Source organism: Phocoena sinus, chromosome 9, assembly GCF_008692025.1.
Source record: "Phocoena sinus isolate mPhoSin1 chromosome 9, mPhoSin1.pri, whole genome shotgun sequence".
Taxonomy (NCBI): domain Eukaryota; kingdom Metazoa; phylum Chordata; class Mammalia; order Artiodactyla; family Phocoenidae; genus Phocoena; species Phocoena sinus.
In genome coordinates this window covers 95,079,696-95,105,416 of record NC_045771.1, presented here as the reverse complement: position 1 = coordinate 95,105,416, position 25,721 = coordinate 95,079,696, and the positions used below count along the sequence as shown (strand labels likewise).

The window sequence follows — 25,721 nt, the reverse complement described above, 5'->3', positions numbered from 1 at the left end:
GCCTCCATTTTTATTAGTGACTCTGTGGCCCAGAGGAAAAGGGGAATATGATAGCATGGTGTCTTAAAAGGATGCCCTGGTGGTAGCCCTTGGGATGCCACGTCCCCAGCTAACTTTTTCATTCATCTCCGGGCCCTGAAGTGGTTAACAGAGCTTTCCAAAGTGCCTTGCTTCTACCTAGGGAATAGCTTTTACTCTAGGAGATTCTGACGCAAGGCTAAGTTCATGGAACATGTTGATTTTCATACACTTCAAATGGAGCCTAAATCAGCTGTCAGATATTTACAGGCAATTTTCCTCATTACACAGAGCACTCTGTGATTGTTATACTTGGGCAAGCTTGCATTTATTTGCACATAAGCATGTCAAGGTAGGGGGGAAGGCTCCCCGAGCTGTAGCCAGGAATATGTCAAGGCACTCCAGTATTACTCAAGACTGGATGGGATGAAATACTGGGCTTTTCCCCCAGAGCTTGTCATCACCCTTGCTCGGGTACCTCAGCTTACCACGTCCCCCCATGACACACCCCATACCCCCAAAGGCAGAATTGGGCTTGTGCTGTTTAATAACCTTCATGAGGTCTCAAGACTTACCGATGGTGCATTTTTCAAGGGACTCTGGAAAGTTCTGTGTTCAGGTGATAGGAATGCAGAATGAAATGAACCGAAAAAGACACCTCCCAATCCAAACACGGCTGACCAGGGACACCAGACAGATGACTAACAGCCACAGAAAGAACGGGTCCTTAGAAGCACTGTGCGCGTCCCTCTTGAGGTCTTGGCAAGTGAGTTAAATGAAAACAAAAGATGAAATGTTTGCAACAGCTTGTCTTTTATTTTGTGAATTGTGAAACCGGCTAGCAAAAGGAAGGGTATGTTTACCAACCCGTTCTGGCTTGAAGTCATGCCTTTCGGGAGCAAAATTTATACACTTGAAGGTGATTTGAGTACAGGATGCAAGACAACATGACGTAGTGGGAAAAGTTTCCCAGGTTTACAGCCAGACAGATGAGGGTTAAAATCTTGGCTCTGCTACCCACCAGCTAGATGACTTTGAACAAGCTTCCTAGCTGTTGAATCTCAGCCTTTTTAACCTATTGGGAATTAACTCACAGATAATGGTAACGATGATGAGAAGATTTAAGTATGATGAGTAAAGTTGGGCTGGTACTATGGCTGACTTAATAGAGTCGATTCAATAAGTGACATGGGCATGACAGTCACATACTATGGAGGATAAGAGCACAGGCTCTGGGCTCCCAGGGCCTCTCCCCAAAGGCTGGGGTGGCCAGTTTCCTCATCTTTAAAATGGGTTCTTGCCAAGAGTCACTGAGATGATGCTTATAAAGTACTACAGTATCTCATGCAAGGTTACTATCCAGTAACTGGCAGCCGTCATTACCAGGTGGTACCACACTTTCTATTTCCCTTTCACACTGTGGTTATCACACCACCATCCATCTCACCGGCCCCTGGCACATGGAGACCTTTATCTCATTCATCTACTTCCCCCCCACCTATCACAGTGCCTACATCACTGAGATTTAATGGGTCCTTAATAAAATCTTGTTGAATATTGAATGAATAAATCCATAAAGTGCTTGTCACTTAGGAGATAGTCAGTAACATAAGTGCTTTTTCCTTTCTGACATCAGCCTCCCTTTCGCTGATTTGAATGGCAGAAAATACCATCTCAACTTGTCATACTGTGTATTTTTGGAGAAAGGAAAAATGAACCACTTCCATGAGCAGCGAAAGGGTTTAGTGAAAGAATTTAAAACCAACAATCTGGTCGATTCTAAGGGTATAAATTAAGCTAGTTAAGCAGTCTTAACCCAGGATATTGGCAAGATAACTGTCAGACCCTGGCAGTTTCATTTCTTCATCCTTCTCTAAGGTTAGGCAATAAAAATTTAACCAAGACATTACGGGTTTAAAACAGAACCCATGATAACAATAAAATAATTCTAACTAGTTCAGCGTGGATTGGAACCCAAGAACAGGGCAATGACTGTCAGCCACAGCTAGGTCCTATATTGCTAACAGATGGTGAACATTTTCATGGACTTGGGACCAGTTTAGATCAGAGTGAGAATCTTTCCCTCCCCCCCACAAGAGACTCTAATTAGTAGGTAGGACATTAGACCATGTTAAAATTCCAGGCTGACATCTTATTTGTTAGTTTTAGTTTGAACTCATGCCTGAGGGTGGCTCAGCTGGCTTGTTGAAGCACACACAGCACACACACACCAGAAGCGTAACTCTAACTTTCTGTTCTATAGGGCTCAAAATAAAGATTTTCAAAGTCCCCTAGAAAAGGGCTCCAAAGATTTGTTGGATATCAAATAGCTCCTTCAAGACAACATTTTGATGAGTTAAGTGTAAATGAATCAGAAACATATGGATTAAGTTTCCCTTGAAATACACAGGGACTTAAAAATCAAAGAGGAAACAGTGCCTGGACCAGGGTCTTATGGGTTTTGCTAAACCCAGCCCATTTGAGAAGCAGTTCAAGATATTTGAGGGATCCAAGGACGAGGCTGGCCTGACCTACACCTAGTTCCTACCGTAGTGAAATAAGGAACATAAGTCATGCCATTTATATTGCATTTTACTAAAAATTCCTCCTTCCTTGTGGTTTGAAAACTAGCTAAAGTGAGCCTTACCCAAGGAAAACCCTATAAATGGTGTCTGTAGCACAGAAAGCTCTCCAAAGGCTAAAAGAGCAAAAGTTCAAAATGTTCTCAGACAGTATAGCTGTTACTGTCTGACAACGCAATAAAGTTTGGGCATTAGCGTCGCACCAAAGACTGCGTAACTGGGGTGTAACTTGAGATGTGCTCTTCAGAAATTCTCCACCATATTGCCAGAAAGGATACATTGGAATAAAGAATAATTACTTCTGAAGACAAGTCAGACATGAATCAGCATTTCCAGTCACTCCTCTTATTTGCTATAGATAGTGGATTTTAAAAACTTCTAATTGGTTAATCAGTAAATTGCTGATGTAGGAAACTTACATTTGAATCTCATCACAGTAAACACATGCCCCAAATAGATTTGATCAGTTAAACACATAAATGCTAAGTCTAATTTTAATTCAGGTAGCTCCTAAAATTTGCCTGCTTTTATCACTTGTGATAAATAATGAAACTTAGCATAACCTATTTTGAAGATACACCAATCTGCTGTTGACCAGTCATATAACTAAATCCAGAAGTAAGCAAGGTGATATAGACTTATGGATCTCCTTGGAAAGGAGGAACACTATTATTCATATTATCATATGTATGGTTTATTTTAAACATATGATTGTTTTAAATTAAAAGTAATACATATTCAGAAAAAAATTTAGAAAATACAGAGAAAGCATCATGGTTGGGGAAAGAATCATCAGGAATCTTACCATCAAGAAATAACTTCCAACATTATGATGTCTATGTCTATACAAAGACAAAATGTAAATATTGTTTTGTGCTATGAGTTTTTCAGTTAATATACTGCACACATATTTCCAGTAAATCATTAAACATATTGTTACTACATCACTGATTCTAACATGAAATTCCAATGTATAAAAATGCTCTGATTTACTTAGCCAGGTATTCTTTACATGGTTTCTAATATTTAGCTTCCAAAAACCAAACTGAGATGAACGTGTTTTATGGCTAATGCTGATTTTTGCCTTAAGAGTAGTTCCTAGGGCTTCCCTGGTGGCGCAGTGGTTGAGAGTCCGCCTGCCAATGCAGGGGACACGGGTTCGTGCCCCGGTCCGGGAAGATCCCACATGCCGTGGAGCGGCTGGGCCCATGAGCCATGGCCGCTGAGCCTGCGCATCCGGAGCCTGTGCTCCGCAATGGGAGAGGCCACAACAGTGAGAGGCCCGCGTACCGAAAAAAAAAGAGTAGTTCCTAGAAGCAGAACTTCTGGTTAAAAATATTTGCATGTCCTAAAGATTCTTAATATATCTACATGGACAAATTGTCCCTTAAGAGATGGCCTGACAGAGCTAACCATAGCTATTTGTTAAAAGATAAAACGATCCCCCAAAAGGCAGTAACAATGACCTCTCCTTTGAGAGCACATACAAGTGACTCTTGCCCCAATCCTTAGCCAAAGTGAAGTATTACTGGCCTTTTAATCTTTGTTCCTCATAAAGTCAAAAAAGCACATCTCTTTGATTTAATTTGCCTCGCCTTGACACAGGTGAATTTGAATGTGAATCCTGTTTATATTTCTTCTTTCGTGATTTTTTGGTGCATGGCTTGTGTTTGTTTTTTTCATCTGTTTACTTCTCATTGATTTGTAAGTGTCCTTTATATTTTAAGTTATTAACACTTTGCCACATAGGCTGCAATGTTGGTGGCATTTAGGGACATAAAAACATTTTTTTTGGTTATTCTTAAGAGTGTATTGTTTTGTGTTATGAAATATACAAATCATACATGAGAATGTATAGTTTATATATTCATTGTAAAGCAAAATAATAATGAAGACGCACTGTGTTCACAAACCCCCTTCAAAAAACCAAAGCCTTTGAAGCCACCTTTGAATCCCTCAATACTCACTTCATCATCCATCTAGACCAGAGGTCACCTCCTTTCTCAACTTTATATTTCTCATTCACTCCTTTTTTATATGTATGTATGTATTCATAAATAATACATAGTTTTGCAAGATTTAAATTGTGTATAAAAGGAGTCAAACTTTTTTTCCCATTATTTGATACTTTGACCAACACTGTCTTGATTTGACGCTGATCTGTGTAATTGTAGTTCATTTATTTTCAGTAATATACAGTTTTCTTGGAAAGAATAGATCATTATTAATTTCTCTTTTGTTCTGTAGTTTGGCAGTTTTGTTGTTTCCATCTACTTTACTTTTGTAAGCAACTCCATTTTAAATATTTTTCTAAATGTCTCCTGCAGCATGGTAACAAGGAGTTAGGGTAATATAACAAGGCTTAGTTACAGGATACCTGCATCTTCAGTTTCGCTAGGTAATTCCAATATTTTCCAAACCCGTTTACACTTATACCAGCAATGAATGATGTTACTTTTGCTCCCAAACTGTTTTGAGAGACATTTAAAATTATTATTTAAATCTATCCATCAGTCTTTTCATTACGTATCCTAACTTTGGTGTTCCTTTTTACTGGTCTTTCCAAACCTACAGTTATATAAATATTTTATTATGTATTTATCAGTTCTTTAATAATTTTTATGTTTAAATTTTTAAGTCATTTGTTTTGGTGAATGGTATATCAAGGATATATTTTACATTAATTCAGCAAAAACTCGTTAATGTGTTTGGCATTTAGTTGGGCACTGGTTATACAACAATCACTCCTGAAGTGGACAGGCTCCAAAGTGGTCCTCAGAATTCCCACCACCTGGGGTTCATGCCTTTGTGCGATCCTGTCCCTTTGTGGTGGGACCTGTGACTTGTTTCTAACAATAGAATATGGCAGAGGTGATGGGATGTGACTCCCATGATGGCCTTACATTACATAAGACTCTCATGCTAGCCGACTCACTCTGCAGACTTTGCTGGCTTGGTGAAGTGAGTAGCCATCCTGGGAAAGCTCATATGGCTGGGAACTGTGGGTGGCCGCTAGGAGCAAAGGTGGACAGCCAGCAAGAAGCTGGGTTCCTCAGATCCGCAGCTACAAGGAAATGAATTCTGCCAACATCTTGCGTGAGCTTGGAAGGAGATTCTTCCCTAGTGGAGCCTCCAGATGAGAACACAACCCAACCAAAACCTTGGTGGCAACTCTGTGACACTGGCAGAGGACCCAGCCAACCTGTGCTCGGACTCCTCACCCATAGAAACTGAGAGATAATAAATGTGGCTTGTTTTAGGCTGCTACATTTATGGTAATTTGTTAGGTAAAATTAAAAATGAATACACTGGATGTTACTTATTAAAAATATGTTCTTTCTCTCTCAATCTTAAATAACATTTTTGGCATAAATAAAATGTATAAATTGGGAGTTAATGTATCTGGGCCTCTAAATGTCAGAAATATTCAAATGACCAAGTTGTTCTAAAGTGATTATTTAAGAACTATTGATTTAATTATTCCACTTTAATATTTGAATAATGTTGACACATTATACATGTGATGGTGATGTTATCCACTCAACTAAACAGGACAGTTATTGCTGCCATGGTGGGCCACTGGCAACCATGGACAAAGTGTGCTGGTCTGAAGGAGACCCCATTCAGAACGTAGCTTATTTCAAAATGAAAAAAATTCAAAAGCTTAGTGGACAAAGATCTTTGAGTACTGAGCAAAAGAGGTTCCAAATGTCCAGTTATAAACAAAGAAGTTGAAAGAAAATTAGTGTAATTTTCTTTCAACAGCCCACACAAATGACAAGAATGATAAAGCATCTCAGCAAAATTATGACACTGTTGGCCACTACAGTGAGCTTCACAGCTTGAGTAAAGGGTGGACATAGCAGAAGTAGTCATTAATCAGGTTGGGGGCTTCCCTAGTGGCACAGTGGTTAAGAATCCGCCTGCCACTGCAGGGGACACTGGTTCGAGTCCTGGTCCGGGAAGATCCCCCATGTCACGGAGCAACTAAGCCCATGCGCCACAACTACCGAGCCTGCACTCTAGAGCCTGCGAGCCACAACTACTGAGCCCATGCATGCACCATGACTACTGAAGCCTGTGAGCCTAGAGCCCATGCTCCACAACAAGAGAAGCCACCACAGCGAGAAGCCTGTGCACAGCAACGAAGAGTAGCCCCCACTCGCCACTAGAGAAAGCCCGTGTGCAGCAATGAAGACCCAACAAAGCCAAAAATAAATAAATTAAAAAAAAAATCAGGTTGGGGCTTCCCTGGGGTGCAGTGGTTGAGAGTCCGCCTGCCGATGCAGGGGACACGGGTTCGTGCCCCGGTCCGGGAAGATCCCACATGCCGTGGAGCACCTGGGCCCATGAGCCATAGCTGCTGAGCCTGCACGTCCGGGGCCTGTGCTCCGCAACGGGAGAGGCCACAACAGTGAGAGGCCCGCGTACCGCAAAAAAAAAAATCAGGTTGCTGCTATGAGAAGGCAGTTGTACAGTGATGATGGTCTGGATAAAAGAATGCACAAACCCTTCCAACCAGCAGGTCATTATCAGTGTGGAACAGACCTTTCAGTCCATGATGGTTGTATAGTGTAAAGACTTACAGATAGCCACATACCTGTCAAAGTCCATCGCTGCGAGGCTAAAGATCACTGTGCAGCCAAATACATGGGCACAAAAGAGCTGGACCACACAAGCAACAAAAGAGATGCTGTTGACCTTGACTTGGAGGTCAGTAATCAGCTTGGGGTCTGTAGCAGAGGAATAACAGATGTCAACAAAGGACAGAAAGCTAAGGAAGAAGTACATTGGAAAATTGTGATTTGGACTCCTTCGAATAGTCATAATGAGAAAATTTCCAGTCATGAGAAGTCTAGAGTTTTACTCTTAGAGTAAGAAGAGAAAGAAACATTGTTTCAGACACTGTCTTGATTGCTGTAGTCATAGTAAGTCTTGAAGTTGGGTAGTGTCAGCCCCACTACTTTATTCTTCTCCTTCAACAGGTATTGACTATTCTGGGTCTTTTGTGTCTCCATATAAATTTTAGAATCAATCTGTCAATATCCCACAGAATAATTTGCTGGGATTTTAAGTGGAACATTGACTCTATAGAATCAATGTGGGAAGAACTAATATTTTGACAATATTGAGTCTTCCTATCCATGAACATGGAATATCTTTCTATTTATTTAGGTTTTTTTATCTTTACCAACAGAATTTTGAGGTTTTCTCTTAGGTCTGGCACATATTTTGTTAGATCTATACATAAGTATTTCATTTTGGAAGGGAGGTTCTAATGTAAATTGTATTGTGCTTTTAATTTCAAATTCCACTTGTTCATTGCTGGTGTGTAGGAAAGAGAAGATTTTTCTTTACATTAACCTTGTATACTGCAACTTTGCTATAATCACTTATAATAGTAGGAGTTCTTTTGCCAATCTTTTGGATTTTCTACATAGCTGTTAGGATTTGATGATAACTGTGTCAGAAACCGGTATTCACTCACTGCATGGAACAGAAGGGCTTTGGCAGCATTTCTTTGACAGGGGATGAGGAAGGAAGGAAGCCAGTAACTTTCCTTGGCATAGTGGGGAGGAGCATCACTCAGAACTAGACAGATTTGGGGAGCAACTGGTCTGGGGTGTTTGAGACCTGACCAAGTGAATCTATATGGAAGGCCTTTAGAGTATCAGTGGAATTGAAAAATATAATCAATAATGTGGAGGACCAGGCTGAGAAACAGAATGTTGAGGAAAAGAACAGTATTCACAGAGAAGTTGACCATTTAAAGGATAGGCAACAGAGATCTTGCAGAAAAAAAAGACCCACAAAGAATAGAACAGAAAGAATACAGAGGTACCAAAAAACACTCTCCTGTCCTAGAGAAGGACCTGAATTTGAGTCCGTAGAGAATCCACTGGCTATCAGAAAGAATGAACACAGATCAATGTCTAGAAATACAAGTAAAAATCTTCAACTACTATTACTACTACTAAGCTACACACATATGTATATTTCTAAATATACGGGTCAGTACCTGACCCCAATACCAGATCATGGTCTTTAAACAACTAGTCCTAGGGTCCACGATTTTCTCTGTTGTCTTCTTTAGAAGTCTTATGGTTTCCTTGGCATTCTGGGGGAGGTGTTTCATATCACCTGGATATCCTTTCGCATCTGTAAGACATCTCGTAGAAGTTCTTGGAATTTTCCGTCATTTTGGGAAGCACTCTTCCCTAACTTACAACACTGAAGCAACGTTTGTGATGTTAATGATGATGATTTTACTTTTCCCTCATTGTAAAAGTTCTTCTGGAAATGATTTTGGAATTGGGAAGGAAGGCGTCAGATATCTCCTCTCACGTCATCCAATTTTGCAGGCATCTATTTGATCTTTGTACAACATTTCCTTTTACGTTCTCTGATCTTATGAAGAAAATGTCACAGCCAAGACATCCGAAAGTAGATCAGTTCAAAGTCTCACAATGGGTTGGCCCAGCTCACTGCCCACTTGTGAAGAACTACTAGATGATGACAAGTGGCCACTGGTTATCTGGCTCAGGTTTTGCCAAGGATGAGCCCTGGACAATATGCTGGGCTTACAAAAAGGTTCTCTTGTTTTTCTCTGACCCATTTGGAATGGTAGATTTCAAATATTCCCAAGGGGTCAATGGCAGTTTCATTTTACACAATGTTTCTGGCCGCCTTTGAAAAGCTCTGCTAAGTTTTCCTTTGTTTTGTTTTAGGGACACCATTGTAGTTAATGGAATATTGTTAGGAATTAAAAGCAGGGCTTGACTTCAAGGCCAGAAGTTGAAATTCTGATAGCAAAAGTCCACCAGCATACCAGATCTCTTGAAAATTGTGATACGTTTTTGTGAAAAATCCAGATTCCTGAAAGGTCCCAAAATATCTGAACTTCAGAAGAGAGAATGTACTCTGAAGATATTATATTCTATGTAAAAAAGTTAAGCTGTAGTCTAAAGAAAAGTATAAAAAAGTTTTTATAGAGTTTTCAGCTGTTACTATAAGATTGACTAGCTATGGTTATATGGTTATAGAAAATTCAGTACCCCAAGGGTCCAAAAACCTAGTTTTGAGGCTGATGTTCATAAATTATTACTTATGTGAAACTTTACAAAATATATAATATTTTTATGCCTTAGTTTATTCATTTGAACAATGAAATAATTTTATCTGTCCTATCTTCTTCACAGGGTTGTTTTGAGACTCCAGATACAATAATGCAAATTAAGACCTTTCGTAAATTTTAAAAGACACTACACAAATGAGTAGTCTTACTTTGCTTCTATTACTGCCTTAGCATCTTCTGCAAATTTATGCTGAGACATATAGCAAATTTCAGCTTGTGGGCCTAGAACTCAATTCAGCAGTTTCTTGAAATGGCAGTTTACCTCAAATAATTTGCTTCAATCTCAGAAATAGAAAATTATATACCTAAAAGCAAAGTCCTAAGGTTAGTTAAATGATGACATTACAGTCTGTCATGCAACATAAACTCTAGAAATCTAATAATTGAACCAGATTTGAGAAGTGAACCAGGCCGGTGGTTTAAACATTTTCGCCGCAAAAGTTTATACAAGTGAAATTTACTCAGCGGCCCATTTTTTGAAAGAAATAGCATCAGAGTAGCTCTCCTGAAGCAACAGAGTCAGAGCAGCCTTTCTTGGGTTTTTCAGCATCTGTGAAAGGACTCAGTTAGGAAACCACTGCTCTTCAAAATGCTTTATTTAGCCAAGGATCCTTGTTCAAGCTGTGCCTTGCAGAGAAGAAGAATATAAAGGAGTCCTTGCCCTGTGGCAGCACTGGGGATTCTGGGGCCATTTCCCCTGTGCCACCCGGTTTTTAGTAGCCCTGAGGGGAGGGGATCTGTGGAGCAATTTAGAAACTATTGAACCAGTTTTCACCAGTTCGCTCTTTCACTGAATCCAAGAATCGCTTCCATAGCGTCTTTGGCTATCCATTATCTATTGTCTACCGTTTCTTCTCACGCCTTAAAGAGGCAGTGTTCTCTGATGTTTAAAGTTCTGCTTGTCTGAAAATGACTCTTTGGGTGGAGGTGAAAACTCAGTCCCTGCAGTTTCTAGTTTTTTCATTTAGCGCAGCACAGATCCAGGCTTCCCTCTCTTGTCCATGGCAGCTTCCCCCGATGTGTGGACAGCTATCACGGCCCCTCTATATCTCCTCTCCACTGCAAACGCTTCTAGTCGCCTTGATTTTTTCCAACCTCCTCATTATGCTAGCTACCTTCCAAGAGATTAACTGTTATTTGTCAGTATCCTTCCTAAAACTGGGGACTTGGACTTGAACCTAACACTCCAGTTTTGGTCTCCTCAGCACACGTGCTACCCACAAATTGAATCTTCTACATCTACTGAGGCAAATTACTATAGTTTAGAGTCAGTTTCTATCCTGAAAGTGGTTCAGTAAACAATACGCTAGGTTATGACTTGGAAGCCTACTATTACTGTTACAGCATGTTACCAGGGGATGAGACTATGAAAATTCTTACCTGCTCTTTGCTTTTCTTCCCCCTGCGTTTTCTTTACTCTTTTCATTCTTTCTATCTTCATTCCTCCCGAACTGCCTATTTCCTCCCCTAATGATGATCAAGGTGGCCCATTAACCTTACTAAATGTTGGCAGCCTTCACCCTTGGAAATCGTATCGGGGCTAGATTTTATCATGAAAATTTTCACTGACCAATGGGGCTTGCCTGGACCCAAACACTTGGTCATCGAGCCAGCACTGTGGAAAAGTCTTGAGCCTGTTTAAAGACGTTTCATCTTCACAGTTACGAGCTCCATCAAAAATAAATAAATCGGTATATTTTAGAATTTTCAAAGTAGGGATTTTTGCCTTTCACAATAAAACCATTCAGTGTCCTTTTAGCACCCCAGATGGGGCTACCTTGAACTAACCCAGCACTGGAATTACACGAGACAGTGTTGAAGATCAGGAGTACAGTAGCAGCTGAAGAGCCTATTACTCCTCTTTTTCCAAAGGTCCACACGTGTGAAAATATTTACTTTCATTTCGAGCATTCTTTCTTGAGTCTCTGCGGAATTTGTGCGTTTTGAGACACAAAAGAAAGAAAAGAGAAGTAAACAGTTTCTACAGCATGTCAAAAGCCAGCTCTTCTGGGACCATATTTTCCCCTAGGGTGACAACTGAAGTCTTTTACTGAGAACCTGTAGTGAGTGAAGCAGCGATTAAACCATCTCACTTTTGCAGTTGTCTCTTATTTCCCGGATCACACCATGTGGTAATTCTAAAACCTCTGAATGATTTGAGGTCATTCTGTAATCCCTCTAAGTCTTCCGTAGCCCCTTCAGCTGCCCCTCTTTTCACAATTCTACATCAACAATCCCATGAGTGGCAGAGCTAGATGACATGTCCCCAAATAATGAAATCCAAGAAGGGAATGGCCATCTGCAAGCTCGGCTAATTCCAGAGTCGTCGTCTTGTTGATCCAGACATCCCCCTCCATCCCGCCTCCTTCCTGCCAGTCCAGGAACCATCCCATTGAAGAGGAAGTTACTTTGTGACAAAGGGACACAATGTTTCATCTATAATGAGTAACACAATGTGAACATTTAAAATGCACAGGTAGTTTTGAGTATGTGGAGACCAGAACTTTTCACCATGGCATCACAGTAAATCAGAAGAAAAAAAACTAGTGAAAAACAAACTTGGCAGGGGTAAAAATATTGAAAAGTTTTCTGAAGTTACGGTGAAAAGTTTTTCACTTGGTTGGTTATCAACATCGGCTGCCTGCATCGCGTAACCTAACCAAAGCCAAACTTGCATAAAACATTACTATTTCCTGTATTTGTGTCCAGCATAGGTGACCCTGTATTCTGCTTTCTCGTTTTGCTTTTCATAAAATCAATTCTTTCATCCCATCCTCAGGCGTCCTCCACTGGGAGCCAACACAGGTGGCTCCCCCTTCTGGGTGAACTGGCACCCAGGGGAAAAAAAGAAACCAAAAATGTCTTGGTAGAAAGGATTCTGAAGCAGTAGGGACCCAGGGACACTTCCAAAGATAGAGAACTCGAACTTTTGAAGCGGAAAAGAGGTCTGGAGAGGAGGGTACCACCTTGCCTCTGCTCATCACCATGCCTTACTTAACCCTTACCTTTCCCGAACAGTCCTAGAGCAGGGCAGCCAACCACCGTGATCCTAGGAGGTAGCTGAGAACCACATGGCTTTCAGGGCTGGGAATCAGCTTTTGGATCGAATAAATAGATAAAACATAGACAATGGTTGGGCGATGATTATACTGAAGATTCTGGTTTAAGTTTTCACATGCATTAGCTTTTCTAATGCTCATCACAACTCCACGATGTGCATGATGTGGTTACTGAAAGACAGCCTAGTGTAGTTTAGTGGGTAAGTCCACAAGTTCTAGAACAGGACCACCAGGAATGAAATGTGTGAACTGGGGGTATTACTTCACCACTCAATGACACAGATTCCTCCTCTGTGAAAGCGTCAGCGCTCACTCTTTATCCCCAAGTTATAGACAAGGCAGCAGAGATGGAAGATGTTATTCACAGTCACACGATGAGTAAGTGCTGAAGTTTTGAGCCCTGGCCGCCAAAATCTGCACACTTGACCTTACTTCACCCTGCCTCTGGCAGCTACATTTATAAGACATTGATTTCTTCTTTTAAATGTTCTTCTTCTGAAATGGTATCTATCGTTGTGCTTCTACCACTAGGATATAATCAGATGGCTCATGCAGAAAGCGGTAGTTGTCTATAGATTTAGGTTAATGGTTCCTTAGGTAGGTAAAGCTCCTGAGGAAGCTAAGACCAGAGGCCCAGGCCAGATAGAAGTTCAAGTGCAACGTGGTGGCAGCCCATGTGGGGCTTCCAACAATGGTAGAGTGGCAATGATGGAGAGGATGGGATGGATTTACAAAATGATTCTGAAGAAGAACCAATAGAATTTGGCGATTGGGCGGGTCAGGAGTATGGAAGAGAGTGCGAACGTAAAGAAAAAAAAATCTCCAAATTTTGGTTTCTCCAACCGGAAAATGATTTTTAATAACTTTCAGAGTTCTCATAAAAAGTAGAGAGTATGTACGAGAGCCCTAGCACACTGCCTGGCATGGCAGGGACACAGTGAACTGTAGCTATAGGTAAATATAAAGAAAGAAACCAAACAGTGAATAAGAATTATTAGAAAGAAGAACACTTCTGGGTGAGTGCACATGTGTATATCAATGAAACATAGTACAAAGGATTTGGCGTTAAAACTCTAGAAGATTTATCCTGACTATACTGATGTCAGCTCTTGACTATATGGAAGGAGTTTATTTCCAGAAAAGCACCATGCTTGACAAAGTCACAAATGCCAAGACTGAGGTTATTATTTTTATTCCAACTTTCTATTCGGAAAGTTGGAATAAAAATAACTATGGCAATGGATATACAGGATGTCCATAAAGTTTGGAAGGATAAATGAATATGCATAATGTTGTCAGAGATGTATTTAATTTGTGGAACAAAAATCATGTTTCCAGACTTTATGGACACCTTGTGTGTATATGTGTGTGCGCGTGCGCGTGTGTGTGTGTGTACAAATATATAGTCACACACACACACATTTTAAAAAGATATTAAACAAAACTTTTAGAAGGAATTGACTCTTAAAGCAAACCAAATATGTTGATGTTGAAATGTTGCCCCAATAGACAGTCCTTAACTCTTCTATTTTTAGAAAATCTGACTGCATTGACACCAAAGTTGGCTGGGGAAGATTCTCCCCCATAATTTTTCTTCATTTAGCTGGTACATCATTGTAACTTTTTGACTAGCCCCAACTACTTGAAACTGAATGTTTTAGACTTGTATTTTCCCTTGCTTCAATTGCCGCTTGTCTTGGAAAAGTGGTTGCATATAAAGTAAGTTCTCTCTCTCTGACATTTTCAAAAAGTATCTTCATCCTTCAGGGCCCACTTTGCTGAGAGGGTGGAACGTGCTCTGCTTTCCTCTCCCTGTTCTAAGCCCTCCATCTGCCCACATGGACACTGTAGGGGGGATGGTACTGAGTGTTCCTTTTGGTTAAGAAGACTGGACTGCATCATGCACAGAGCGCTCAAATATAAAACTGCTAGACCGCAGACTGCCACGGAAAACCACTGTTGGTGGAGGACTGCCATATTACAATTTCAAGAGAAGCACCCCAGCCCCCGGCTGCCCACCATCTTTATGCCACACAGCAGGAATCTGTTCGTCTGCTAGGACGAAATCCTAGCAGATCTCAGCAGAGGCTCCTATCTGCTGCTGTGTAAGTAGGGCTTCTTGAATTTATCATCCTGGGTCCCTAAACCTTGATCTCGTAATGTTTCTGCTTCATACCCCCCTTTCAAAATGAGTCATCGAGAGTATAAAGTATAACCAGCTGTTTGGAATGTAAGAACACGGGTTATTATATTATAATGAACTCCAAGATGCAGAGAGGCAAATGGTAGGTATGTAGTTTCATTTCAGAACTTTGTCCTTTCAGGCCTTTCTTTCCTTCTCCCTGTCTCCAGTTTCTCTTCCTAATATGAACTCAATTATTTCCCAGGCTCAAACTCAATTATTTTCTTGCTTAGCCCCTATTTACCTCTAAGGAAGCCTGTCTGTTTTTCTGAGTCTGTGGACTTCATTTCCCTTCCAAATCTACTCTTAGAAGCTTCTGGAGGTCTTTGGCGTCAAGGCCCTACGGTTTTCCTGGACCAGACGTTTCCCTTACTGCTTCTGTAAGAAGAGTGACTTGTTCTCCTGAGACAATTTCAGTTTATGTCTATTGTCTCGATGTGATTATTAACAGTGGCCCCTTTCAGTCTCAAAAATACTGGTTTGGATGATAGATTATATGATCATTTTATTCATAAGACTTCTTATCAGCTTTCAAACCTCAGTGGGGAGGGAGCAGTGGGAGGTACTTATTGAGATCCTGTTTCCGGGCAGAACAGAGCAAGGTCTCAAATGCAAGCGCCTCATATAAAATTCTTATATTCAGGTTAATATCATCTCTATTTTTCTAATGAGGACGCGAAAGCTCAGAGAGGTGAAGTATCTCACCTAAGGATACCCTCAGCTCCTAGTAGGGCTGGTTACCTGGAACTAAGCCTTTTGAATTCACAGACTGTTCCTTCCACAGGTCTCCAGCCCCACTGTCATCCTAGTCGTCAGGGACCTACAGCCAGACTTGTCCTTTCACCATTGCAACCTACTGTTTTCTTTTGTTACTCTCACTTCTGCCGTTCCTCCAACCCTTGAAGACAACCTTGGAAGTATTCGTTTTCTTCCCTTCATTTCTGTAACCTGTGGTGTGTAAAACATAGTGATGCAAATAGAGTTCCATCTGCCAAAGAAGATCTAAAGTTGTTCAGGGAACCCTTAGTTGGGAACAAGGTTGCCATCCAGCCCCCAGCAGCCTGCTCTCAGAACTAAGGAAGGTCTACAAAGAGAATCCTGAAACACAGACCCTTGGCAATGTCAACAGAGGTGGGCAAAGGCCCATAACAGGTGAAACACCATGAAGAATGGGAATGTAATTTAAGTCATTTTGCCCTAACTTCCTCATCTGGAAACCAAGAGTAAAGACTGTATTAGCTGAAAGAGCTGTAACATACAATGCGTCCAATGCAGTGTCTGGTGCAAAGGAGGGACTTATGAACGGCTGATTGCTTCTCCACCCTCCCTCTACATGCTTGTTACCGCATTTCCATCTGTCTTGAGAGATTTTGTTAAAAAGAAAGAAAGAAATCTGAGTTGTGGAATTTGCAAACAAAATTAGGAAAATATATTTTTCCAGTTAAAGAAAAGGGCTCTTGGCCTCATGCCGAAAATCTGTGCCCCAAGATCTTTATTCAACCCCTTCAAACACTAGAAAGATGATGTCTACTCAAGTATGGACACAGCATCCCTGTGGGATACAGCAGGGGGTTCCCTGGGTCCTGCATCCCAGCAGGTGAGGCCTACAGTGTCCAATGCAGGGGGCAGGGTCTACTACATTTTCTGTCATAACAGCAGTGACCATGCTCTATGCCTGACCACACTGACACTGTCGTTGCCCCACAGAAAACACACTTTCCGCCGAGCCCGTGGAGGTAAAGGAAAGGAACCTAGAGGGTGCCAGTCGCCTAGTTCAGGGCTTATGAGAAGCTCTTTCCTTTTCTCAAGGTTGCACAGAGACTCGGGAGAAAGTGTACGTACATTGGGCTGAATTTCTCCATCTGTGGGCTGGGCAGTAGAGGCGGCAGAGCAGAACAGAGCCTGGGTAGAAGTCTGCAGCAGGAGGGAGGCAGCCCCCGTCAGACAAAAGGAGGAGTGGATCTTCAGTGCTTTTTGCAGTCCCATCAGCTGCCCCCATGGTCACGTGGCCCCTGCAGTGCCTTAAAGGCTTACGGAAGTTGCAAACCACAGCTAGACTTAAGAGATGGAGAAAATTTCATCTGCTAGAATTCCTCTAAGGAGGTTTTATCTTGTTAAGGGAAAACTCTTTGATGAGAGTTTGTGATCGAAGGCGGGATGGGGGAGCCTGAGTGTCAGAAATAATAACACTGGGGCTTCCCTGGCGGCGCAGAGGTTAAGAATCCGCCTGCCAGTGCAGGGGGCACCGGTTCCAGCCCTGGTCCGGGAAGATCCCACATGCCACGGAGTAACTGAGCCCGTGCGCCACAACTACTGAGCCTGCACTCTAGAGCCCGGGAGCCACAACTACTGAGCCCACGTGCCACAACTACTGAAGCCTGTGCACCTAGAGCCTGTGTTCTGCAACAAGAGAAACCACTGCAGTGAGAAGAGCGCACACCGCAAGGAAGACCCAATGCAGCCAAAAATAAATTAATTAATTAATTTAAAAAATTAAGAGAAAGAATAAAACTTTTGTGAGGGTTAACTGAGATAGTAAGTGCAAAGCGATTAGAACAGTGCTGGGCGCCACAGTGAGGGCTATGTAAGCGTTTGCTGTTTAATGTTGCTGTTGTTTACATTATTGTTATTATTATCACCCTTAGCCGCTCTCTGGTGTGCATAGTTTTGTAAGTTTCCTTTTCCAACTTTTCTACTGCTAATATGGAAATGACTTCCCCTTCTGTTTCCTTCCCCCACCCCAGCTTTACTGAGATATAATTTGACATACAACACTGTGTAAGTTTAAGGTGTACAACCTGATGATTTTTTGGTAATAAATTTATATATTTTTGGCTGTGTTGGGTCTTTGTTGCTGCGTGTGGGCTTTCTCTAGTTGCGGTGAGCGGGGGCTACTCTTCGTTGTGGTGCGTGGGCTTCTCACTGCGGTGGCGTCTCTTGTCGCAGGGCACGGGCTCTAGGTGCGTGGGCTTCGGTAGTTGTGGCACATGGGCCCAGTAGTTATGGCTTGCGGGCTCTAGAGCACAGGCTCAGTAGTTGTGGCGCACGGGCTTAGTTGCTACACGGCATGTGGGATCTTCCCGGACCAGGGCTCGAACCTGTGTCCCCTGCATTGGCAGGCGGATTCTTAACCACTGTGCCACCAGGGAAGCCCCAATGTGATGATTTGATACACATATATATTGTAAAATGATTACAATAAGTATTCCTCACATAGTTACCTTGTATGTGTGTGTGTGTGTGTGTGTGTGTGTGTGTGAGAACATTTAAGATCTACCCTCTTAGAAATGTTCAAGTATAAGATACAGTAGTGTTAACTGTAGTCACCCTGCTGTACACTACGTCCACCGAACTCATTCGTCCTATACCAGAAGTCTGTACTTTCTGACTGACATCTACGCCCTTCCCTCCACCCTGACGCCCCCTCCCCTGCCCTGGCAGCCGCCATCCCAGTCTCTGTTCCCATGACTTCGACTTTTTTAGATTCCACATATATGTGAGATCATACAGTATTTGTCTTTCTCTGTATGACTTAGTCCACGCCTTTCCTGTTTCATTTTAAAGTTAATTTAAATTACCTGAAGTTCATGAAAAATATTCTTATAAAATTTTTAAATATCATAGATAAGGCAGAAGCCCTGAAAACCCCAGGTCTCAACCTTCTCCACAGAAGCAACCATGATTTTCAATTTTTGTATATATTTCCAGAAAATATACTCATGGAATACTCATAGGAATATATTTATACTCTTATAAATAAATAAATTAATTAATAAAATAATATATGATACCTATCTATAGATATAGATATAGGTAGATAGATAGATGTCTATTCCAGGCTCTGTTCCTAATCTCTCTCTCTGTGTGTCTCTTTCTGACTCTCTGTCTCTGTTTCTCTATCCCTCTCTATTTACACAGTCACAGGAAATGTGTAGTATTGTTATTTGTATATATGTATTTTTAGTCAACAGTAAATACTGAGCTCTCATTCTGTAACCTGCCTTTTCAACAACAATATATTGGGGGTATGCTTCCATATTAATTAAGAATAGATTCACTTCATGCCTTTAATCCACTGTTGAGCAGGCCACAGAAAGGAGGTCATGTAATTTAACTGGATTCTCCCCTGCTGAAGGAAGTTTAGCTTGTTTGAACTCCCCCCATCCACACAGGACATATTGAACTAAACTGAAATATAAATGATCATCAGGGAGAAAATCCTTGCAACGTATATAACAAGGTGTTATATAACGTTATATAACGTATATAACAACGTATATTAAGTTTCTGGATTATGATCAAGAATTATATAAAGAACTCTTCCAGATCGACAAGGAAAAGGCAAAAAGGACAGGAGAATAAATGAAAAAAAAAAGGGGGGGGGCAGAGGTTATAAACAGGAAATTCAGAGGAGAGAAAAAATGGTCAATAAACATATAGAAAAATATTTTTCCTTCCCAGCAAACAGGTAAATACAAAGTCAAACTGTAAGAGAATATCTTTCCTACGCTACCTTGTCAGAAAAGAAAACACCTGATGGTCTCCAGTCTGGTTAGGAGGAATCAGGTTTTTTCAAACCCTGCTGGTGGGAGCACAGCTGGACAACCGGCTGCATTTTCAATAGGACACCCAGGGGCCTAGGAAGCCCATTGGCCGCAGAGTCAGGGCTCCCTTCCAAGTCCACGTCTGCTGCCAGGCTGGGGCTTTTGCACTGGGGGGTTGAGGTGGGGAGCAGTGAGCCTGGATCGGCCTGGAAGCAGGTACCAAACACCCCAATACCAACGGGGACACCTGTTCTCCTCCCAACCTTAGGCCCTGCTGGTCATAGCTAATCACCCCTCATTCCTTCCCCCCAGGATAGAATTGATCTCCAGATTCCTTCAGGGTCCCATTATCATTTAGCTTCTGTGGACCTCTATGAGACTCCACAGTTCAAGAGAGTAAGGCAGACGCTCTCAACTGTAACTGCCTGAGTTCAAGTCCCAGCGGGGGCACATTGTCTGACTTGCCTCCATTTTCTACCTGATAGTCTTGGAGTACCTGCCTCCCAGGTGGTGGTGATAACAGGATGGAATGGACCCTAAGGACCGTGGAAGGGGGACGGGTGGGAGTAAGAACGTGATAAATTATAAAGGACCATGAATGGTCTGAAGTCTACTTATGGACAAGGTTTAAATTATTTCCCAAGAAACTCCTAATCCCGCGTGCCCCATTCCCCTCCCCTGCAAATACAGCAAGATGCAGTGTGAACTGGGGGCGGGAATGAGCACAACGGCGGGGATGCCAGATGTGTTTCCACCCAGCCCAGGCCCGGGGTCCTCACTGCTTTCTCCTACGAAGTTACAGCTTTCTTTGAAACATGGCTAATTTTGTGCCTGTGTTGGACCAAGACACACAAAATAGGACTCACGAGTCATACACTAGGCAGTTTAGAAATGTAAGGTATTTGTTGAATGCACTGCACAATGAGTGGTTACTTGGGAGAGGGTACAAAACTCTTATTAAAATAAGGAAAAATCTACACGTCTTTGTATAAGACGTGTAGACACACAGTAGCAAGCGGTGGAAAAGTTATAATAAATGAGAAGTAGCAAAGTTCTGCTTCAAAGTTTAGTGATTGACATTAAAGGCGAGAAAACAAATAACTGCTGAGCATTTGCTGTAGGCTCGGCACGGACTAGACAAGGTTATATATGTAGGATCAACTCTCACAATTCTGAGGTCATGTTGCCGAACCCATTTTCCCCGTTCACCTTGGTTTTTGTTTTTACGAGGGAACAGGTTTACCGAAGATTCAGACTGTTAATTTTAAAAAAAAGCCATTAGACTGAGGTGGTTGTAATACCTTATCTGCCTACATAAGCAAACTAAAGTCTAAGCCTGAACTGTCTCAAGGTTAAGAAATCAAAACCTAAGGGCCATCCATCACCAACAGCCAACTGGGCTTTCCTAAATAAGTCAACCACGTAAGCTAAATCCAATCAAATCATGTATTTGTTTTACTGCCTCCTCTTCTCTGTAAAGTCCTTCCTCCAACTCCTGCTGGTGGAGTGTTGCTAATTACTTCTGGTTTGGCACTTCCAATTAAAATCAATTTGTTAAAAAAAAATTTAAAAATTTTAATATGTCTCCATTTATCACATAATAGTTCTGGTGTCAAGAGGGATCTGAAGGAGACCCTGACAGCCCTGGGGGAGCAAGTAATGAGCAGTAAGTAACCTAGTAAGTTTTGTACTATCTTGTCTATCTCATGGCTAAAGTTTAAAAATGAAAGCTATAATATTTCTGTTTACATCTGTCTGTATGTTTATGTATATCTATATATGTGTGTTGTACACATGTGACTTTCTACCGCCAAATGGTATTGCCAAACTTAATTTGTAAAAGAGCTCTATTTAATTGGTTTAAAGAAAAATAAATGCTTGTAAAGTTTTCTCAGAAATATAGAAACTAACGCAAATATTTTTCAAGTTCACGTGATCTAGGATAATATTCAGTAAATAAAAGCTAGTTTAAGTTTTGTTGGTTTAGTTAAAATAAGCACTTCAGAGTTATCAATATTAAATATAGTGCAGACATACAAACTTTATTCTACTGGGTTTACTAAAAGTCACATAAGCTCATGTTATCTCTATTTCAAAATTTGTCAGCAAAAAAATAACTTAAGATGATGGTTAGCTATTTAATGTATAGTGAAATTTTCAAGAATTAGCTAAACATAATTGTTAAGAACAAATAAATAAATTAAAAAATTTATATAAATTAAATAGGTGTAAATAAGATAAAATTTTCAACAATAATTATGTTTTATGGTATGTCACCTTAAAAATAGTTACTGAAATCTTTCTGGTAACTTGAAAACTTAAAGTTCTACTAAATTAAGTTACATGATAGATATTCATGCTAAATTACATAGGAAGCATTATCAAATAAGAAGTGATGATAAACCGTCTTAGGTTAAATATATATGGATATATGTTACTAATACAGGTATTCCAGAAATAGAAGTTAATAGAAATTTTCCAGTTTCTTTATTGTCCAATTATTATCCTAAACTGTTGTATGCCACAGAAAGAACTAAATTTTCTTATCAAATAAACTCTCATCAGGTCTTTAACCACAGACCATTTAAAAAATTTGTTTATTTATTTAATTTTGGCTGTGTTGGCTCTTCGTTGCTGCGCTCAGGCTTTCTCTAGTTTTGGCGAGCAGGGGCTACTCTTCGGGGGCTACTCTTCGTTGCGGTGCGCGGGCTTCTCACTGCGGTGGCTTCTCTTGTTGCGGAGCACGGGCTCTAGGCACGCAGGCTCAGTAGTTGTGGCTCGCAGGCTCTAGAGCGAAGGCTCAGTAGTTGTGACATGTGGGCTTAGTTGCTCCGCGGCATGTGGGGTCTTCCCGGATCAGGGCTGTAACCCGTGTCCCCTGCATTGGCAGGCAGATTCTTAACCACTGCGCCAGAAGGGAAGTCCCAAACAGGTCATTTTCTCAAGTTGTTTTGTTATTCACAGACAGTTATTGTTTTACTCTGATACTTGCAAAAGTGCTTTGTCTTCAGAGAGATTCATGGAAAAGACTCTGACAAGTACTCTAGAATACAGGTTGCTGATAACTTTAAGATCAGACCACTGAATTGGGTAAGAATTTCCAAAACTCTGATGGAAAAACTGGATTCAAGCAAAATAAGAATTAATAACATGAGGTTGAATAAACTGATGTGGATGATTATAATTTTTAATGACTTTTTGTTTGAAATATTGCTGACTCTTTAATGTTTTGGTTTTCCAGGTTTAAGAAAATCTTTTCTCTGAAACTATCTATGACTTAACAGCAATTTGGTAAATTACATATTTGTAAACAGAATTGAAACATTTACTTTTTCTCCCTATCTGATCCCTCCAGAATTTGAAAAAATATTGAGTGTTCTTATTTTCATGGCAATATAGTTATTGGCCTAAGTTCAATATTGTGTCCTGTTCTCCTTATAACAGGACACAATTGGAAACATTGGTTATATTACCAAGGCTTTGACTAGAATGTCATCTTTGAGAGTGATGTGCACAAAATCAAATCTGATCAGACAGTTTTAAAGGAACTAAGGTTGACTTTATAGAACCAATAAAGCCCCTTGGAAAAATCATCTGGTATCTTGTTGACAAGGTTCCAAGCCCTGCCAGGTGAGCAATAAGGTCACTTCCTGGCAGCCCCAAGAGTAAGAGCAAATTAGGGGCCCACAAAAAGGGAGCAATTCACCAATTCACCCAAATCTATAGAGATTCCCAGCAAAGTCTGACGATAAGTCTTTAGCTTGGCTCCGTAGCCTAGAGAGGCCTTTAAAAGCCCATAAGGGGGCTTCCCTGGTGGCGCAGTGGTTGAGAGTCCGCCTGCCGATGCAGGGGACGCGGGTTCGTGCCCCGGTCCGGGAAGATCCCACGTGCCGCAGAGCGGCTGGGCCCGTGAGCCATGGCCGCTGAGCCTGCGCGTCCAGAGCCTGTGCTCCACAGCGGGAGAGGCCACAGCAGTGAGAGGCCCGCGTACCGCAAAAAAAAAAAAGCACATAAGGGATTCCTTATGAAAAGGTCCAGCAAAACTAACTTAAAGAGAGCCTATGGGGTCAATCGCTATTCTTGCTGCACTTATGTAAATCATCAGGCCCAGTTTAATAAAACTAGACTTATAGTGCAAACAAATTAGTCTTACTTTGATTAACCTTTATAGAAATGGGAGAAACTATAGAGAGAAAAATCGTATTTTGATTTAAAAATATAGCAACGCCTGTGGGTATTAAACTCTAGTCCTCTTCACCATCTTTGAGATTTTTGTTATCTACTGGTAAACTGGATTGGATCCTGAATTCTTCTTGTTTTCTCAAATATCTGACTACAACTCTCCAAACTAATATCTCTGAATTTCTCCCACCCTTTGGACTTAGAATCACAAAAGAACAAAGACTGCACTTGAAACTCGTTGGAAGGGACCATACCGGGCCGCTACCCAGATGGCAGCCAAACTTCAGGGCCCAGAACCTTGATCCACATATCCCAGTTAAGAAGGGCTCCTCCATACTCTTGAAACTGCACACCAGGTGGAGATCTAAAATTAAAATGGACCAGGGAGGTTCCTCCCCAGAAGCAGATGACGCCTTGAGGTGGACAGCTCTCCCAAGATCACAGACCAAGATCTTCATCTCCAATATGAAACCTTTATTTCTTTTGCCTTTTCACTACTTGCCTTTTCTCTGTATCAGTGCCTGAGAAGATAACGCTCCTTAACTCTGGCAACTACCACTGAATGGACTGCTAAGGTCATAGCTGCACAACCAAGGTCCCTAGGCTTTCTTGTTGAGGGGTGTTTAGATAATAGAACTGCTTTAGATCACGTATTGGCTCAAGAAGGAAAAGCCTGTGCCACAGCAAATACCTCCTGCTGTAGCTGGATCAATACCTCTTGTATTGTAGCAAGTACAAGGCATTGGCGAATGATTCACATGGCTAAAACAGGTTGATGTTCCTTTTGATAAATTCGTTGGTGTATTTGAAACCAACTGGTTTGCTTCCTGGGGGCCCTGACTACGGAACATACTCCAATCTCTTGCTATCATTCTCTCGATAGTCACCATTGTAGTCTCCCTGGTGCACTGTATGCTCTCAGGGATACACGTTCGTAGCCATCAGCTGTACATCAGATGGTCTCACTTCACTTGGAGAAACAAACAAGATGAACAGCAAAAACCATTCTTCCACAAACCTGACATCGTAACCTCTGATTTTCATGATGAGACAAGACTGCTTAACCCCAATGGTGACTGAGAGTGACACAGCTTTTTGACTGGTCCCTCACGTCTGAGAGGATCACCAAATGAAGGGAATCGTTAAATAAATGAAACAAGGAGGCCATGAGGCTCAGGTGGCTCTAATGCCTCAGCAGCCTACCTTCCTCAGCAAACCCAGATCTAAGTGTGAAGGCCTCAAGATTAAGAAATCAAAACCTTAGGACAGCCAGTCACAAACATCCAATTAGCCTTTCTGAAAGAATGCAACTGCTTAAGCTACAGCCAATCACATAGTTTCCTTGCTTTGCTTCTACCTTTTCTCTATAGAAATCTTCCCCAGCTCCTGCTGGTAGAGCACATAACCCCTTCTGATCTGGTGCCACCCAATTTGAATCAATTTTTGCTCAAATAAACTTTTAAAATGTTTAATATGTCTCCATTTGTCTTTTCTTGATATAATAGATTTTTTAAAAGTTTATTGGAGTATAGCTGCTTTACAATATTGTGTTTGTCTTTTACAGGACTCATCTCTGACTGATCCCAAGCCCCCTGCACATCTTACTGCACCTGGTTTCCAAAAGCCTCATTTTGAAATCTTTTTCTGTGAACTCTAGGTAGGTGAGGGAGGGTGGGATTACCTGGGAAGCTAAATCCCTGACAACATCAGGAAAGCACTTTTGTGCCCTGGTGATTAGTAGATAGTTGATCTGGGTTACTTGGAGGGCAGAAATGTTTGTGGTTATTGATGGAAGAGGAAAGTGGGCAAAGGGTTAACCGAGAGAGAAGCAATGGGGGAAAGGAGCTTGGGAATGGCTTACTAAGAAATCGACAGGAGAAGGAGAGGAAATGAAAATGTCCCAAGCAGGTTGGAAGCAGAACCTAAAGACAGCCAAGAAAATTAAGGGTGTGTGGGAGAGAAAGTGATCCAGGGCATCAGAGGAAAATGAGGAGAACAGGCAGCCATGGGTTTGACCTG

The 25,721-nt window shown here is 41.4% G+C and overlaps 1 long non-coding RNA gene across 2 annotated transcripts in view; it reads left to right on the top strand.

The window, feature by feature from the left end:
* The window catches only part of LOC116759536, a 173,676-nt gene that overhangs the window by 145,350 nt on the left and 2,605 nt on the right, over nt 1–25,721 (top strand). The window contains exons 3-4 of one of the 2 annotated variants that reach the window (XR_004351464.1): nt 21,125–21,186; nt 23,906–25,359. This is a non-coding gene — a long non-coding RNA (uncharacterized LOC116759536). Of the gene's footprint in view, nt 1–21,124; nt 21,199–23,905; nt 25,360–25,721 lie in introns of both variants that reach the window. The other variant, XR_004351465.1, reaches the window with a different exon arrangement.